Source organism: Microtus oregoni, unplaced genomic scaffold, assembly GCF_018167655.1.
Source record: "Microtus oregoni isolate MIOR12 unplaced genomic scaffold, Mior012 000005F_ref0000423, whole genome shotgun sequence".
NCBI lineage: Eukaryota > Metazoa > Chordata > Mammalia > Rodentia > Cricetidae > Microtus > Microtus oregoni.
In genome coordinates this window covers 6,470,104-6,486,636 of record NW_024543064.1, presented here as the reverse complement: position 1 = coordinate 6,486,636, position 16,533 = coordinate 6,470,104, and positions in this window count along the sequence as shown.

Below are 16,533 nucleotides of genomic sequence, written 5' to 3'. Positions count from 1 at the left end.
CACTGCCATCTCAGCTAAGTCAGTCTTGCCTGCTCTGCTGAGCCCCTGGCCTGGCATAAAGGGCCACCTTGTTATTGATCCCATGTCCTTGTTGTCCCCATGAGCCTCCAGCTCTGCTGAAGAGTTTAGCAGAGATCACCACAATTGGGAAACTGAGGCAGGAAGAATGCTGTGAGTTTCAGGCAAGATGACTGCCAGGGGGATGAAGCCAGCCTGGGCTACGGAATGAAACCCCGTCTCAAGGAGGGTGGGGGGTGCTAGCTAGAGAGATGCCTCAGCTGTTCAGATGAATGCTACTTCTTGCAGAGGACCCAAGTTCAGTTCCCAATAGCCACATCAGGCAGCTAACAACCACTTGTAACTCCAGATCCAGGGGATCTACTACTCTTCCAGCCTCTGTGGACCTTGGCACGGGCGCACGCGCACGCACGCACACACACACACACACACACACACACACAAATAAATAAATAAAGAGAAACCAGAAGAAAAAGAGATGAGCATGCTATCGAGACCTGGGGATACAGCTCAGTTGGTAGTTCTTCCCCGACACGCACAAGTTCCTGGTTCAGTCCTCACCATCGCATAACCCTGGTGTAGTATCATACGACCGTACTCAGAAGTTCAAAACCATCCTGTGTGTACTGAGTTTGAGGCCAACCTGAACGACATAAGACACTGTCTCTAAAAAAAGGGGGGGAATACAGATTCTCACCAACTCCAGACTGGAAAACACAAAACCCATCTCAGGCTGGCCCTGAACTCAGACCCACCAGTCTCTGCCTGCAGAGTGCTGGGATTAAAGGCGTGCAGATTTGCCTTGGAAATTTGCACGGGCAAACAGTGTGTAGCTGAGGGTCGGGGGCAGTGGATCTGGGGAGATGCTGGAGTGGAGGAAATTCAGCAGGCTGGGCCTTGGAAGGGTAAGAGTGCCCAGGCGGGGAAAGAGGCAGAGGAGAGACCAGAATGTTTCTGAGGCAGGAGGACTCCAGGAAGTGGCAAAACAGATCATGTTCACCACTCCCTGTAGCTCCTAGCCTCACCTCATCTCGCCTAAGGTTTGGCAACCCTAAGATTAGCATTTTGGAGTTGCAGGACAGACAGCCTTTGTGCTTCTGTGCCCACTCCCATGCACAGCTGCTCGATGCTGGCCTGTGTTAAAGACAGCAATTAAATTAATAAAGGGAGTAGAGCTGACCAGCTCCTGAAATCCAGGAGCCACCTGCTAACAAGGGCACATCACTAGAGATGGGGTCCCCTCCCTCTTTCGGGTGTCATTGCTCCCCATTACTTAACACAGAATAAGATAATGTCAATTTTGTTGCCTAATTTCTGACTCACTGTCTTCTTTGATCCTAAAATTTTCCATCCATCGACTTTGAACAGAAATATCTTGCTTCTTGTGTTTGTGGGATGGACAGACGTGTGTGTGTGAGTGTGTGTGTGTGTGTGTGTGTGTGTGTGTGTGTGTGTGAATATAAACTCCTATCCTCACACCATACCCCCAGCTCGCTGAAGCTTATTTGTATTCTGAATTCTTGTTTTCCACAGCTCATCGTTTGATTGACAGTTTGAGATGAGCTGACAGGGGGATCATTTTCATCACAATGGAAAGTTAAGATTGAGAAAGGAGTCTTTGTGTTTTCTGCATTTATGACTATCTGTTCCATGGAAAGGCCCCAAAAGGGGAAGAAGAAGAGAGGGAGGCATAGTCATGCCAGGTGATACGGAAGTGACAGCAGCCCAAGTAAACAGACTCCGCCTGCCCAGGTGGAAGGGCCATGTGCTCAGCCCACATCTGTCCACACATGGATCAGAGAGGTGATCAAGGAAGGTGAGCACAGGTGAGCTGGAAGAGAGCCCAGGAGCCAACACACAGGCTCATACAGGACTGTGAGCACACAGGGAGTCTAAAGGCTGAGCCCTTCTGCACAGTGGGTTCTCTGCATCATTTGGTCCCAGCACAGAAGCAAGATGTTTGATCTCTCCCTACTGAAGCCCTCTTGCTTGTTTTGCTGTTTTCATCTGAGACAGAGTCTTTACCTGTATCTGGCTCTTCTGGAACTCACTATGTAGCCTGAGCTGTCCTCAAACTTGTTATAGTAGACCAGGTTGGCCACGAACTCAGAAGTCCACCCACCTCTGCCTCCTGAGCGCTGGAATTAAAGGTGCAGGCTACCACGCCTGGTGAAGCCTGCTTTCTTAACCCTCTTTGAGAATATCTCAAAGCTTTACCGAGCTGGAGGTTCAGCAGGGAACTTACCTAGGGCACAAGGTTCTAGCGGATACCTAGGGGAAAAGTGAGTAACTTCTTCTGTTTAAGGTAGGGCCTCATGCACCCAAAGCTGGCCTCAAGCTCACTGTGTAGCCAAGAATAAGCTTGAACTTCTGATCTTCTTCTCTCTATTCCCAAGTGCTGATTCTAAGCGTGTCTGTGCCTCCATGATAATTTATGGAGTGCAGGGGATCAAACCTAAGGCATGTGGGTAAGAACTCTACCAATTGAGCTACATCCCCAGGCCTGGCATACTTTCCTTTCTTCCTTCCTCCCTTCCATTTGTTTGGAAACAGGGTCACACCGTGTAGCTCTGTCTGTGTCCTGGAACTCACTCTGTAGACCAGGCTGGCCTTGAACTCACAGAGATCCACCTGTGCTGCTGAACGTGAACTTGCTCAGTTTCAGAGACCACTGGTCTCATGTGTTCTAGAACTCAGCACCTGTCCTGTCGTAGGGTTTCTTTCTTCCTTCCTTTCTTTTTTTCTTTCTTTCTTTTTGTAGTTTTATTTATTTATTTATTCATTTATTAAAGATTTCTGCCTCCTCCCCGCCACCGCCTCCCATTTCCCTCCCCCTCCCCCGATCAAGTCCCCCTCCCTCATCAGCTCGAAGAGCAATCAGGGTTCCCTGACCTGTGGGAAGTCCAAGGACCACCCACCTCCACCCAGGTCTAGTAAGGTGAGCATCCAAACTGCCTAGGCTCCCCCAAAGTCAGTACGTGCAGTAGGATCAAAAGCCCATTGCCATTGTTCTTGAGTTCTCAGTAGTCCTCATTGTCTGCTATGTTCAGCAAGTCCTGTTTTATCCCATGCTTTTTCAGACCCAGGCCAGCTGACCTTAGTGGGTTCCTGATAGAACATCCCCACCTTTCTTTTTTTTTTTTGAGCCTGTCCTAGAACTAGCTCTTGTAGACCAGGCTGGCCTCGAACTCACGAAGATCTGCCTGCCTCTGCCTCCCTAGTGCTGGGATTAAAGGCATGTGCCACCACTGCCCAGCTTGTCATAGGGTTTCTATAAGCAGGCATAGCGTCCATCTGATCAGTTCTTCCTGGGCATGGTGGCACGCATCTGGAATCCAGCAACCAGGAGATGGGGGCAGGGGAACCAAGAGTTTAAGGTCATCCTTGCTATATAGAGATTTAGAGGCCAGGCTGAAAGACAAGGGACTCTCCTTATAAACAAAACAGAGCCAGGCATGGTGGCACACGCCTTTAATCCTAGCACTTGAGAGTCAGGTAGGAGGATATTTGCAAGTTCGAGGCCAGCCTGGTCAATGTAGTGAGTTCAAAGCCAGTCTGGGCTACACAGTGGGACCCTGTCTCTAGAAAACCAAACAAAGAAAAGGGCTGTGGAGGAGGCTTCGGGGATCAGAGCACCTACTGAACAAATATGGAAGCATGAGTGTGAATCCCCAATGCCCATTTTATAAACAGCTGTGCAGGGCCATACGTACCCCCAGAACAAGAGGCAGACACAGGGGCTCACTGGGGTTTGCTGACTGCCAGCTCAGCTCCAAGTTCAGTGAAGGTCCCTGTCTCAAGGGGATAAGGCAAGACTGAGAGAGCTGGATGCCTGGCACTCTCCTCTGGCTTCCAAATGTGTGTGTAAGTCTAGACCACAGACACACGTACACACACAACACACCCACACCCGCGTACACACACATTAGTCCACAATCCTTCCCTGTGGGTATCGGGAACACACATCCAAAAGATCTCCCATCCCAAAATATCTTCTCTACTATTAACTTAGGCATATGTAACACAGGACCCAAATATGAGGAGCTTTGCCCGACCCACACCCTTATGGATACAAACCCAGCACAGTCCCAGCCACTAGACCAGCTGCTCCCTGGCTTCCCGCTAGTTGGAGCAGTTGCTTGCCATGGAGCCTGGGTCCTGCTGGATTCATTTAGTGGATCTCTCCCTCAGTTTATTCTACAGGATAAGTTTGTGTCTCTCTGGCCTACCCTTTGCTGATCAAATGATCCAATTCAAGTCTATGGTGACCGCTAACCTTTCTCTCATACCTAGCTTCTGTTGGCTTCTTGGCACCACATGAGCATACATAAGTGTACCCCACAAGAGAAATAGGAACACAGACGCATTCTCTAACAGACCAGGAAGTCAAATCTAGGTGTTAGCTGGACTTCTTAGAGGCGTCAAGTAGAAAATACCTTCTTTAGCCTCTGGTGGGCTTGTACCCTCAGCCTTAGGTCACTCAGATCTCTGGCCTCTGTCACCCCTACTCTTGGTCCCCCCTTAATCCCCCGCCTCCATCTGATAACGGTTGATAAGGGTTACAATCCTCACCTTCCTGATAACCCCAATAATCCCAACTCACTCATATTTTCAAGTCTTGTCTTAGAAGATGCTGTGTAGTGGTTTTCCCTCTGGCTTTAACCTGATGCCATCTTGGAACAGAAGATGCTGTGGCCTGGTAGTCATGGCAACTAGAACAGGGAAAAAAAACATACTTAGGTTTATGGTAATGATGATGGAGTCACTGACACAATTGGAAACAGGAGGAGAGGGTCGAAAGACCCTCACCTGGGGTTTCATTTCTTGTTCCTACTCCCTGAACCCCACTCCCAACAAAGTGATATTGGGAGAGGCTAGACGGTGTAGAAAGTGGGAGTTTAACTGAATACATAATTCCTGGTGCGGCTTCCACCATGGAGTGGGACTTCGCAATGATGCAGCTATTTTGGGGTCACCCGTGTTCTTGTAAGTAAACATAATAAACCCACTGGTTTCACCTGATAGAACTTAGGTGAAATTGCACTTTTGTCTGTCGTTGTTGCCCGTCTGGGTGAACAGAGGTTTGTTTAAAAAGCTCCCTGGGGAAAGTTAACGCAACAGCAGAAAGCGACCACAGTTCCCAGAGCAATCAGACAAGTCCTTAGCCGGCCACAATGATGGAAGGAACCACCGTCCAATTAAGTTACAAGGTAGTGGGTGGGAGTGAGGGGGTAGCTCATTTGTGCAGGGCTTGCTGTGCAAGCAAAAGAACCTGAGCTGGATTGCCAGAACCCACCTAAAAAGCTGGGAATTTGTGCTCTGGGCCTGTAATCTCCGCATAGGGCAGAGGCAGGCAGATCTGAGGCTCCCTGAACAACCAGCCTAGCCTACTTGGCAAAACTCAGGTGACATGAAAGACCTTGTCTCAAACACCAAGATAGACAGCTGGGCATTAGTGGTGCCCACCTTTAATCCCAGCACTTGGGAGGCAGAGGCGATGCATCTCTGTGAGCTCCAGGATAGCCTGGTCTACAGAACAGTCAGAGCTACACAAAGAAGCCCTGTCTGGAAAAACCAAAACACACACACACACACACAAAACCAAAGATGGACAGCTCTTGAGAAATGACACCAAAGGTTGACCTCTAGCCTCCACGTGTACCTACCTACATACATGAATACACATGTATACACACGCACACACACATACAAGAAGGGTTTTCTGGAAATGGGATTCAAACTTCAGATTGCCTTGTCTTAGGCACAGAGGGACTGTGGAGGGGCAGAATGAACCACAGAGAACACAATAAGGAATGAGATGCCGAGCACACAATCGCTGGGACTTTCCTGAGCCGTCCATGACCACAGCTAGTCAGCTGAGCAGACGAGAACAGCCTGGGAGGCAGGGGGCTCCGGGGCCCAACAGGTCTTTATCCCAGCACTTGTCTGGCCCACTTTGTTGCTGGGATAGGCACCAGGACCAAAAGCAGCTTGGAGAGGAAAGGGTTAATTTAGCTTCCAGCTCCCAGTCCATTCTGAAGGAAAGCCAGGTTGGAGCTCCCAGAAGCAAGCTGGAGACAGAACTCAGCAGAAGAAGAGGGCTTACTGGCTTGCTTTTTTAGGCAAGATGGATCAGTGAGTAAAGACACTTATCATGAGCTTAATCCCCAGAACCCAAACGGAACAGGAAAAGAACCAACTCTCGCACGTTGCCCTCTGATCTCTCCACGTGCTCCGTGACATATGTTCACCCACACACTCTATCTCTCACACACGCACACGCATGTGTGCACACACAAGGCTAACATTTTTAATATTAAAAAATTAGATCAAAAACAGAAATATATTCTCATGAATGGGAAGCAAACCCAGGATGTACTGGAGTCAAGTTTTCCCAAAGATTAAAAAAAAAAAAGACAAAAAAACCATAGGCTAGACAGGGTTGGGTAAACCGCAGCACGGGAGCCAAACCTGGGCAGCCTGTCTGTCCTTTACGTACTGTCTGTGGCTGCGCTCCTCTGCAGCGACTGCCTCTGGGCAGTCACAGCAGAGAGGCAGCCTGGAAGCCCACATGTTTACCAACATGGCCTTGTCTAGGGAGGTTTGCCGTCCTGTTTGATGAAACCAGTGTATGTTTGATGTCTAAATCTAACAAAGGACAAAAGTCCTTTATAAGAGAGCTTAGATAAGAATTCAAAACAAGCCAGGAACCAGCGAATGAGAGACCAGTACTCCTAGCTCTAACCTGGTTTTCAGCCTCTGCTTATTAGGAATTTTTGGTCCTTTTATATAAATGTAATGTTTTTGCTGCTCAGTCTCTTCAGATTCATTTACTCAGCTGCAACAGGGGTCAAAACTGCTGGAGCTGCCTGACTTCCCGGTCGCCTCCTGGCGCCTTTCCCGTCTGACGTCAGCCTTAGCCTCATTTTCAGCCAACCAGACTCATGGAAATCTGCTAGAGAGGCTTCTGGGTGCTTTGCTTTATTATTATTATTATTATTATTATTATTATTAGCATATCAGAGTTTTGTCTGCATGTATATCCGTACAACGCTTGCACGCAATCTCCTTAGGACCGGAGTAACAGTTGTGAGCACCCCTGTGGGTTCCAGTCCAATGGAAGAGCTGCCAGTGCTCTTAAGCACTGAGCCATCTCCCCAGCTCACCCCCAGCTGCCTGGCCTCGAACTTGCTGTGTAGATCAGACTGGCCTTGAACTCACAGAGATCCTCCAGCCTCTGCTGCTACACTCCTAGCCCCTAGTTTTGCATTCTGATAAAAACAGTAGGAGCTGGGGCTGTGGTTCAGTTGGCAGAGTGGTTGCCTAGCGTGTGTGTTGTCATGGGTTTCAATCCCTGGCACTGATAAGCCCAGCACCAAGCACAGTGATGTATAGCCTGTCCTCACAGCACGTGGGAGGTTCACAAGTTCAAGGTCATCCTCCACTACTTAGTGAATTCAAGGTCAGTGCCGGCCTGGAGAACCATGAACCCATAGCTCGGTAATAATAATATAAGATTTGAGACCAGGGTCTGGTGTGATCCCAACATCTTTATTCCCAGCATTCAGAATGCAAAGACAAGCAACCCTCTGTGAGTTTCAAGCTGGGTGGGGGGACTACATAATGAGATCCTGGCGATGGTGGCGCACGCCTTTAATCCCAGCACTCGGGCGGCAGAGGCAGGCGGATCTCTGTGAGTTCGAGACCAGCCTGGTCTACAGAGTTAGTTCCAGGACAGGTTCCAAAGCCACAGAGAAACCCTGTCTCGAAAAACCAAAAAATAAAATAAAATAAAAAAAAAATGAGAGCAGGTTTTGCTATGTAGCACAGACTGGCCTTAATTTTGAGACCCTTCTGCCTCAGTCTCCCAAGTGCTAGACCTACAGCTCTGTGTCCCCAAACCTGGACTAGGACAGTTTTTTAAAAAGCCTTGGGAGCCAGATGTGTTGGGGTGCACCTTTACTCCCAGCACTTAGGAAGCAGAGGCAAGTGGATCAATATGAGTTAAAGGCTAGCCTGGTCTACTTAGTGAGTTCTAGGCTGCCCATGGTTACATAGTGAGACCCTGTCTTAGAAGAAGCAAAGTCTTGGGCCTGGAGCTGGACCTCATCAGTTAAGAGTGCTCTCTGCTCCTGCGGAGGACCTGAGCTTGGTGTGCAGCGCACATGGTGACTCACAAGTATCTGCAACTCAGGTTCCAGGGGATCCGGCACCCTCTTCTGACCCCATAGGCACTGCATGCATGTGATGCACATACACGCATGCAGACAAACCTGTGTGCATGTGGTGCACATATATACATGCAAACACATACACATAAACTCTTTAAAGTGAAAGTCAAAGAAAGGTCTTACCCAAAGGTGAGGACATTCTTTTCTCAACCTCCTGGTTCCCATCTCCCTGGTGTAGGAGGTTCTTCTGTCTATATGTTGTTTTCATTGGTTAATAAATAAAGAAACTGCCTTGGCCTAGTTGATAGGGCAGAACTAAGGTAGGCGGAAAAGACAGAACTGAATACTGGGAAGAAGAAAGCAGAGTCAGAGAGATGCCATGGATCCTCCACCTGAGATGGATGCTGGTTAGAATCTTTCCCGGTAAGCCACTGCCACGTGGTGATATACAGATCAATAGAATGTGAGAATTAGTCAATAAGAGGCTAGAGATAATGGGTCAAGCAGTGGTTTAATTAATACAATTTCTTTTTTTTTTTTTTTTTTTTTTTTTTTTGGTTTTTCGAGACAGGGTTTCTCTGTGGTTTTGGAGCCTGTCCTGGAACTAGCTCTTGTAGACCAGGCTGGTCTCAAACTCACAGAGATCCTCCTGCCTCTGCCTCCTGAGTGCTGGGATTAAAGGCGTGCGCCACCACCGCCCGGCTTTAATACAATTTCTTTATGGTTATTTCGGGGCTAAGGTAGCTGGGCAGCCGGGAAGAACAAGTAGGCCCTCACCATACAACATCTCCCTATGCTCAGATTCCAGCCCTCCATTTCCTGAGTATGATTGTGCTTTAAAAAGTCAGCTTCAATCCTGTACAAAGGACTACAGGTAACTGAGGCAAGCTGGGAGTGGGAGAGGTGGTCTCCCTTAGGAAAGAGCATAGCAGCTGGCTGTTCATGCCAAAAGGCAGCCTGAAAACACACATACATAGACCGAACAGGTTATATTCAGGAATGTATATCTATATACATACAGATATATAATATGTGCAATTACAATCAATGAACAAAGAGGTCATGAATTTGAGAGCAGAGAGAGGTATATGGGAGGGTTTGAAGGTTGGGAAGAGAAGGGGGAAATGTTGTAATTATATCAATCTCAAAAATAAAACAAAACCCAGTAGGGCTTGGTGTGGTGGTACACACTTTCAGTTCCATTGGTATACCTGCATATCCACCACACAGACAGACATATGCATAAATTAGAGATTTATTTTATTTTTTTACGTGTCTGTATGGATGCATGCCATGGTAGGTGTAGGGTGTATATGTGGAGCCCAGAAGAGAGCCGGAGCTCCAGGCAGTTGTGAGCTACCTGACGTGGTTGCAGAGAACTGAACTCAGGTCCTTTGAAAGGGGAGCAATAACTTTAACCCACTAAGCCATCTTTCTAGCCCCAAGAAAATAAATCTTATAAAGTTAGCTTAAGCTAGATCACAATGGTGGCACCCAGGACCGCCCTTCCAGCTACTGGAGAGCAGAGGCAAGAGTCCAGGTGTTTGCTACCAGCCTGAAGAACACAGTGAGAGACCATCTCGAAATAAAGTTAAAAAAAATACAATAAATGCTAAGGTGTCGTTGTCACACAAGTCCCGGCTTGCAATCAGCCCTCCCTGAACTGCCCTCAAAAAGATCGAGCACTGGCCTCTAAGTGCTGGGATTCTGGGTATGCCTCACCGTACCTGGTCTGTGTGTGCTGGAGGGATTCACTGATGTTGGTAAGCACCTTGCTGAGCATCTTTTTCATTCTCCAGGTGCCTGAAGGTGTGAGCTGTCTGAGACCAAAGGATCCTAGACCATTTCCCTCTCTTGGTCAAAACCATTGTGAAGTATCTGAAGAACACTGTGTTAGATTTTTGTTTTTCTCACATCATTAACGCTCCCCTGAACTATTCAAGAAAACACAACATCATACTTCCAAAAAGAAAACAGCGTCTGATGGGCCCATCACTCCTCAGTGCCCTCTGTAGGGACAAGGAGAGCCACCGCCAGATGGCATGAAGCCACTTCCCTTAGGGCAATGGCTCTGTCCCAAGTATAGATTGTACACTCATGACATCCAGTGGCCAGAGAGCACACGTGCAGAAATGGTTTGTGGTTTTGTTCTCATGAAAGACCCGGAATGTGACGACTGACATCTGGTCTCTAGTGGTCTGAAGGACCAATGAGGGTACCACAAGAAGAGAGGCCTGACCTTGGTGGCTCTATAGTCCCAAGGTGACCTCAGGCTGGCTGGCTGATGAGTGGGAAGATGTCTAGAAAAGGGTGTTTGGAAATGTAAAAACTTTTCTAGATACCTGTTTATAGAGAAAGCAATAAAAAAAATTCTGTTTGATTGGGGTTGGGGGCAGGGTTCTGTGGTAGACTATGTGCTTAGCATAGCAGAGACCCTGGACTCTGTGCATCTAGCACCTGCCTCAATTTGTTTTATTGAAGTGAAAGTAGCATTGTGCAATGTAACAGTAACCTTTTGTTGTTGTTGTTTTGATGGCACTGGAGACAGCTATGGGGGTGGAGATTCTGCCCCTGCCATGGTCTCTGTGGGAAAGTCAGAGGACAAGTTTGTGGAGTTTGGTCTCTCCTTCTATCTTTCTGTGAGTTCCAGAGGGTAGAACTTGGGTTGTCAGCTTTACATGCTAGTATCTTCACCTGATGTTTTTGAGACAGCATCTTACAATATAACCCAGACTGGCTTTGAACTCACTACGTATCACAGACTAGGCTCAAACCCATAATCCTCCTGCTTTGGGTTCCAGAGAACTGAAATCAGGACACATGACACCATACTAGGCTGGCATTAACCTTCTTAAAGAGTACAGTTCAGGGGTTGCAGAGATGGCTCAGAGGCTAAGAGCACTGGCTGCTCTTCCAGAGGTCCTGAGTTTAATTCCTGGCAACCACATGGTGGCTCACAACCGTCTGTAATGAGATCTGGTGCCGTCAGAGGCTTAGGGTATACATCAGTTGATAGAGTTCTTGCCTGGCATGCAAGAACCTTGGATCAGATCCTTGGCCCTGTGGAAAATGGTGTGTGGTGGTGCTCGCTTGTCATCCCAGCATCAAGGAGGTGAAGGCAAGAGGATCAGAAGTTCAAAGTCATCAAGTCACCCTCGGAAACACGCCAAGTTTGAGGCCAGGCAGACTACGAGTGATCTTGTCTCAAATAAACAAAGAATAGAGCTCAGAGGGGATTGTAGATGACCTAAACCTTTCCCCTAGGCTGCAGACAAGGAGCCTCCTGCTCCTACCTCAGGTTTCCTTCCTCCCTTTTCCCCTAGGCTGCAGACAAGGGGCCTCCTGCTCCTACCTCAGGTTTCCTTCCTCCCTGGCTTATCCTCTATCCTGCCACTTGTTCTAGAAGTCACTCAAGTCTTGGTGTCCACTCTGCTTTGGGGAACAAAATTAAGAAAATAACATTGGATGCTGGAGAGATGGCTGAGTTTACGGTCCCTGGCTGTTCTTGCAGAGGACCCAGGCAGGTTTGGTTCCCAGCACCCACATGGTGGCTCACAACCAAAAATACTCCAGGTCCAGGGACCAGATGCTCTCTTTTGACTTCCATGAGCATTGAATACATATAGTTAGTGCACATACATAAATGCAGACACTCACACATAGACATAAAATAAAAATGGAGGTGTGTGTGTGTGTGTGTGTGTGTGTGTGTGTGTGTATCCATGGCATTGACTGGGCATACTGGTACAGAGCTTTGACCCAAATACTCAGCAGACACAGGGAACCTCTGGGAGTTCCAGGCTAGTCAAGGCAACATAATGAGACCTGTCTTGTAGGAGGAGGGAAAGAAGAAGACGTGCAGTGTGACCTGGTGTTGGGAGCACAGCACAGAAGGTCCTCGCACCTGCAGATCTCCAGAGAAACCAGGAATGTTAAGCACACAGGTTCCAGTAGGAAAGATGAAAAACCTGTCCTTCCATCCAGAGAGCTGGGAAGAGATTAACAGCCTGTATCTGTGTCATCTGTTGGCATAGGCCCTATAAGCTCCTACAACCAGGACTGGAGGCGGCTGGTAATCTAAATGGCCCTGATAGCCAGAGGCTCCCCCACACTTCCACAACCAGGACCAGATGTGGCTAACTGCCGAAATGACCTCTGTGCTATCTCTATGACAGAGACCAGGCCTTTGGCCCTTAAACTAGGACAGGTAGCTTCTCTCTACACCCCAACTGCTCAGAGGGAATGGCATTACCCTGAGATGAATGTCAATCTAATCACGCTTGCTTGTGCACTAGGGATTGCACAAGTTTCTACCAGGAAACTTTCTCCAAACTGTATTGTGTGTCTTAATTAGGGTTTATTATTGCTATGAAGAGATACCATGACCACAGCATCTCTTATAAAGAAAACATTTAATTGTGGGGGCTCACAGTTTCAGAGGTTCAATTATTGTCATGGTGGGAACTTGGCGCCGTGCAGGCAGAGATGGCGCTGGAGCCGAGAGTGCTACATCTTGCAGGCAACAGGAAGTCGATTGACTGTCACACTGAGGAAAGCTGGAGAAAAAGACCTCAAAGCCTGCCCCCACCGTGGCATACTCCAACAGAAGGTATGGCCCAGATTAAAGGTGTGCCCTCTATGCTGGTCAGTGATGGCATGTGCCTTTAATCCCAGTACTCAGGAGGCAGAGCCAGGTGGTGGATCTCTGTGAGTCTGAGGCCAGCCTGGTCTATAAAACAAATTCCAACGCCGGGCGGTGGTGGCGCACGCTTTTAATCCCAGCACTACTCGGGAGGCAGAGGCAGGCGGATCTCTGTGAGTTCGAGACCAGCCTGGTCTACAAGAGCTAGTTCCAGGACAGGCTCCAAAACCACAGAGAAACCCTGTCTCGAAAAACCAAAAAAAAAAAAAAAAAAAAAAAAAAAAACAAATTCCAGGAAAGTCTGTTACACAGAGAAACCCAGTCTCAAAAACCCAAAAAGAAAGAAAAGAAAAGAAAAAGTGCACTCCAGCCTCATGGTCTGGATTAAAGACGTCATTCAGCCTCTTCCAACAACAAGGCCACAATGCCTTATAGTGCCGCTCCCTATGAGCTTCTGGGGGCCAAATACATGCAAACCACCACACTGTGTTTAACTACCCCGGGAATAAACGGCCTGGCACTAGACTCTCCACGCTCTGATCCAGGTTGACAGATCAGTCTACACCGGGTTTTCATCCTCAGCTTTTCACAGAATTCGCTTCCCTGTCGGTATGACACCTGCAGGGACCCCCTCAACCTGGAGCAGGGCACAGCCTGGCATCAGGGTTACTTGCCCTCCATGTTTTCTATGCATGAAACCACACACCAGCAGCCTTTACGTAGGGCGTCTCTCACTCGGCTTGTTTGGAATCTCATCCACATTCTATCATGTGTCCGTACTTCAGTGCCTGAGGACAAGGTAATGTGCTGTGACATATATTACCCACATATAAAATTACAATTTAGTTGAAAGACCATAATTGGCTTTATTGTCATTTCCAGAAGTAAATTATGGCTTTTATTCCATACTATAGGATCAAGTGATCTGAAAGAGGGCTGTCTTCAGAGACAGGTTAAAGGCTGAAGAAAACAGAACAGGGGCCAGAGAGATGCTTAGTGGGTACCTGCTGCCAAGCCAAATGGTCTTAGTTCAATCCATGGCCCATGCCATGCTAGGGAAGAAACGACTCCCTAAAGTTGTCCTCTGACCCAAAGCACAGGTGACTGCACACACAACAGGTGCACAAAGTAAATAAAATAACAAAGCACAGAAGGTGGACTGACAGCTCCGAAACACTTCCCTTGTTAAACAGGGTCAGGGAGACGTGGGGAGAGCCACAGTGGAAGGATTAACAGCAGGTTGGTGGCTGTAGGTCATTTTTGTGAAAAGATTAAGGCAGAAGGAATTCTGCCCAATTGAAGCTGTCAAGTTTGGGAAACTGGACTGTGATCTCTCTTTCATCTTGATTTCTTTGCTGAGACAAAGAGTTCATTTTACGTGGTGGAGGTGGCACTGGAGCGTGACTCCACACTGATTTTTAGCCTGGTCTGTTGGGGCCTACTGGAAAAGTTTAGTGCAAAGCAATGGTATCTTCAGCTTTAACTAACAGCATGAGCCACGCACAGAGGTGTGCACCTGTAGCCCTGGGTTCAGGGACAGCCAAGGACAGCCACCTGACAGGAGCTGGAGGCTAGCCTGAGCAACACAGGACTCCATCTGTACGTTGGAGGAGGAACAGTATATAGAATGCTTTTGCTCAACCTTGTTCAACTGTAATTTCCATCTTTTGTTATTAACAACAAGCTCTTATGAAACTTTGTGTAATTATTTATAGCTTTAAAACTTTTTTTCTAGGGGGCTGGAGAGATGGCTCAGTGGTTAAGAGCACTGACTGCTCTTCCAGAGGTCCCGAGTTCAATTCCCAGCAACCACATGGTGGCTCACAACCATCTGTAATGAGATCTGGTGCCCTCTGCTGGTGTGCAGGTACATATGCAGGCAGAACACCGTATACATAATAAATAAATCTTTTAAAAAAAAAAACAAAAAAAAAAACTTCTTTTCTAGCCGGACGGGGTTGGCGCACACCTTTAATCCCAGCACTTGGGAGGCAGTGGCAGGTGGGTCTCTGTAAGTTCGAGGCCAGCCTGGTCTACAAGAGCTGGTTCCAGGACAGGCACCAAAGCTACAGAGAAACTTTTTTCTATTACATTGTATATGTGTGTGTGCCACATGTATGCACACATGTGGAGCTCAGAAGACACACTGAGGGAGTTGGTTCTCTCCTTCCACGACTCCAGTACCAGGGACCAAAGCCTGGTCCTCGGGTTTGACAGCAGGTGCCATGGCAACCATCCCGCCAGCCTGTTTGTAGCTGTTTGATGGCCATTTCCTCTTCCTTTGGGTAGATACCTACAAATGGAATCACTGGGTAATAATTCTGTGTTTAATTTTTCTCCACCAACTGTTGATAGATTTTCTTTTTTAGGGGGGCTTACTATGTAGATAAGGCTGGTCTCAACTCACAGAAATCCTCCTGCCTCTGCCTCCTCTGCAGGAATCAAAGGTGTGCTGATATTGCCATAAATGGCACATTGATAGATTTTGTCATGTTTTGTTTTGTTGCTTTTTTCGTTTGTTTTTGTTTTTCAAGACAGGGTTTCCCTGTAGCTTTGGAGCCTGTCCTAGAACTAGCTCTTGTAGATCAGGCTAGCCTCAAAAATCACAAAAATCCACCTGCCTCTGCCTCCTGAGTGCTGGGATTAAAGGCGTGCGCCACCACTACCCGGCTGTTTCGTTACTTTTTTTTTAATTTATTTATTTATTATGTATATAATATTCTTTCTGCCTGTATGCCTGAAGGCCAGAAGAGGGCACCAGACCTCATTTCAGATGGTTGTGAGCCACCATGTGGTTGCTGGGAATTGAACTCAGGACATTTGGAAAAGCAGGCAACGCTCCTAACCACTGAGCCATCTCTCCAGCCCCTGTTTCGTTACTTTTTGAGGCAGGTTTTGTAGCAGGCTTTCTGTGGGCCACCAACCAGCTCTCAAATCATGACACAGAGACTTATTATTAGTTATGAATGCTCAGTCTTAGCTTATGCTTGTCCTACCAGCTCTCATAACTTAATTTAATCGGTTTCTCTTCATCTGTGTTTTACCTCAGGACTTTTCACCTTTCTTTCATTCTGTATGTCCTACTCACTGTCTTGCTAGCTGGCATCTGCCTTGCTGGCTGTCCCTGGGCATCTCTCTCTTTCTTTCTCCCTTGTTTGTTATGCTCTGATCTGCAAAGTCCCCCCAAAAAACATACGATTCCCGTATGTAAAAGCAAAGAGCCTTTATTTTATACAAGTTTGCAATCCTGGTCTCTCCGTGTGTCCAATGTATTGGAATACACGGAGAGCCCCGAGCTCAGTGAGAATTGGGTTTTTATAGTAGTAAGGGCGGGGATGAGGGATTTCTTAAAATATTTATTTATTTATTATGTATACAATATTCTGTCTGTGTGTATGTATGCCTGCAGGCCAGAAGAGGGCACCAGACCTCATTACAGATGGTTGTGAGCCACCATGTGGTTGCTGGGAATTGAACTCAGGACCTTTGGAAGAACAGGCAATGTTCTTAGGCTCTGAGCCGGGGTGAAGGATTTCTAAGGTTCAGGACCCCTGATTGGCTGACATTTGTCTAGGGGTGTTCTGGTGAGTGTGTGCTGGAAGGTGATCCTATCTACAGCAGTTGGAAGGTTGGAATGTTAGGCATTTCCTTTGGATGGTCTGTTCTTAGGTGGTGTTTGGCTAATCTCAGTTTGTGGTCCTT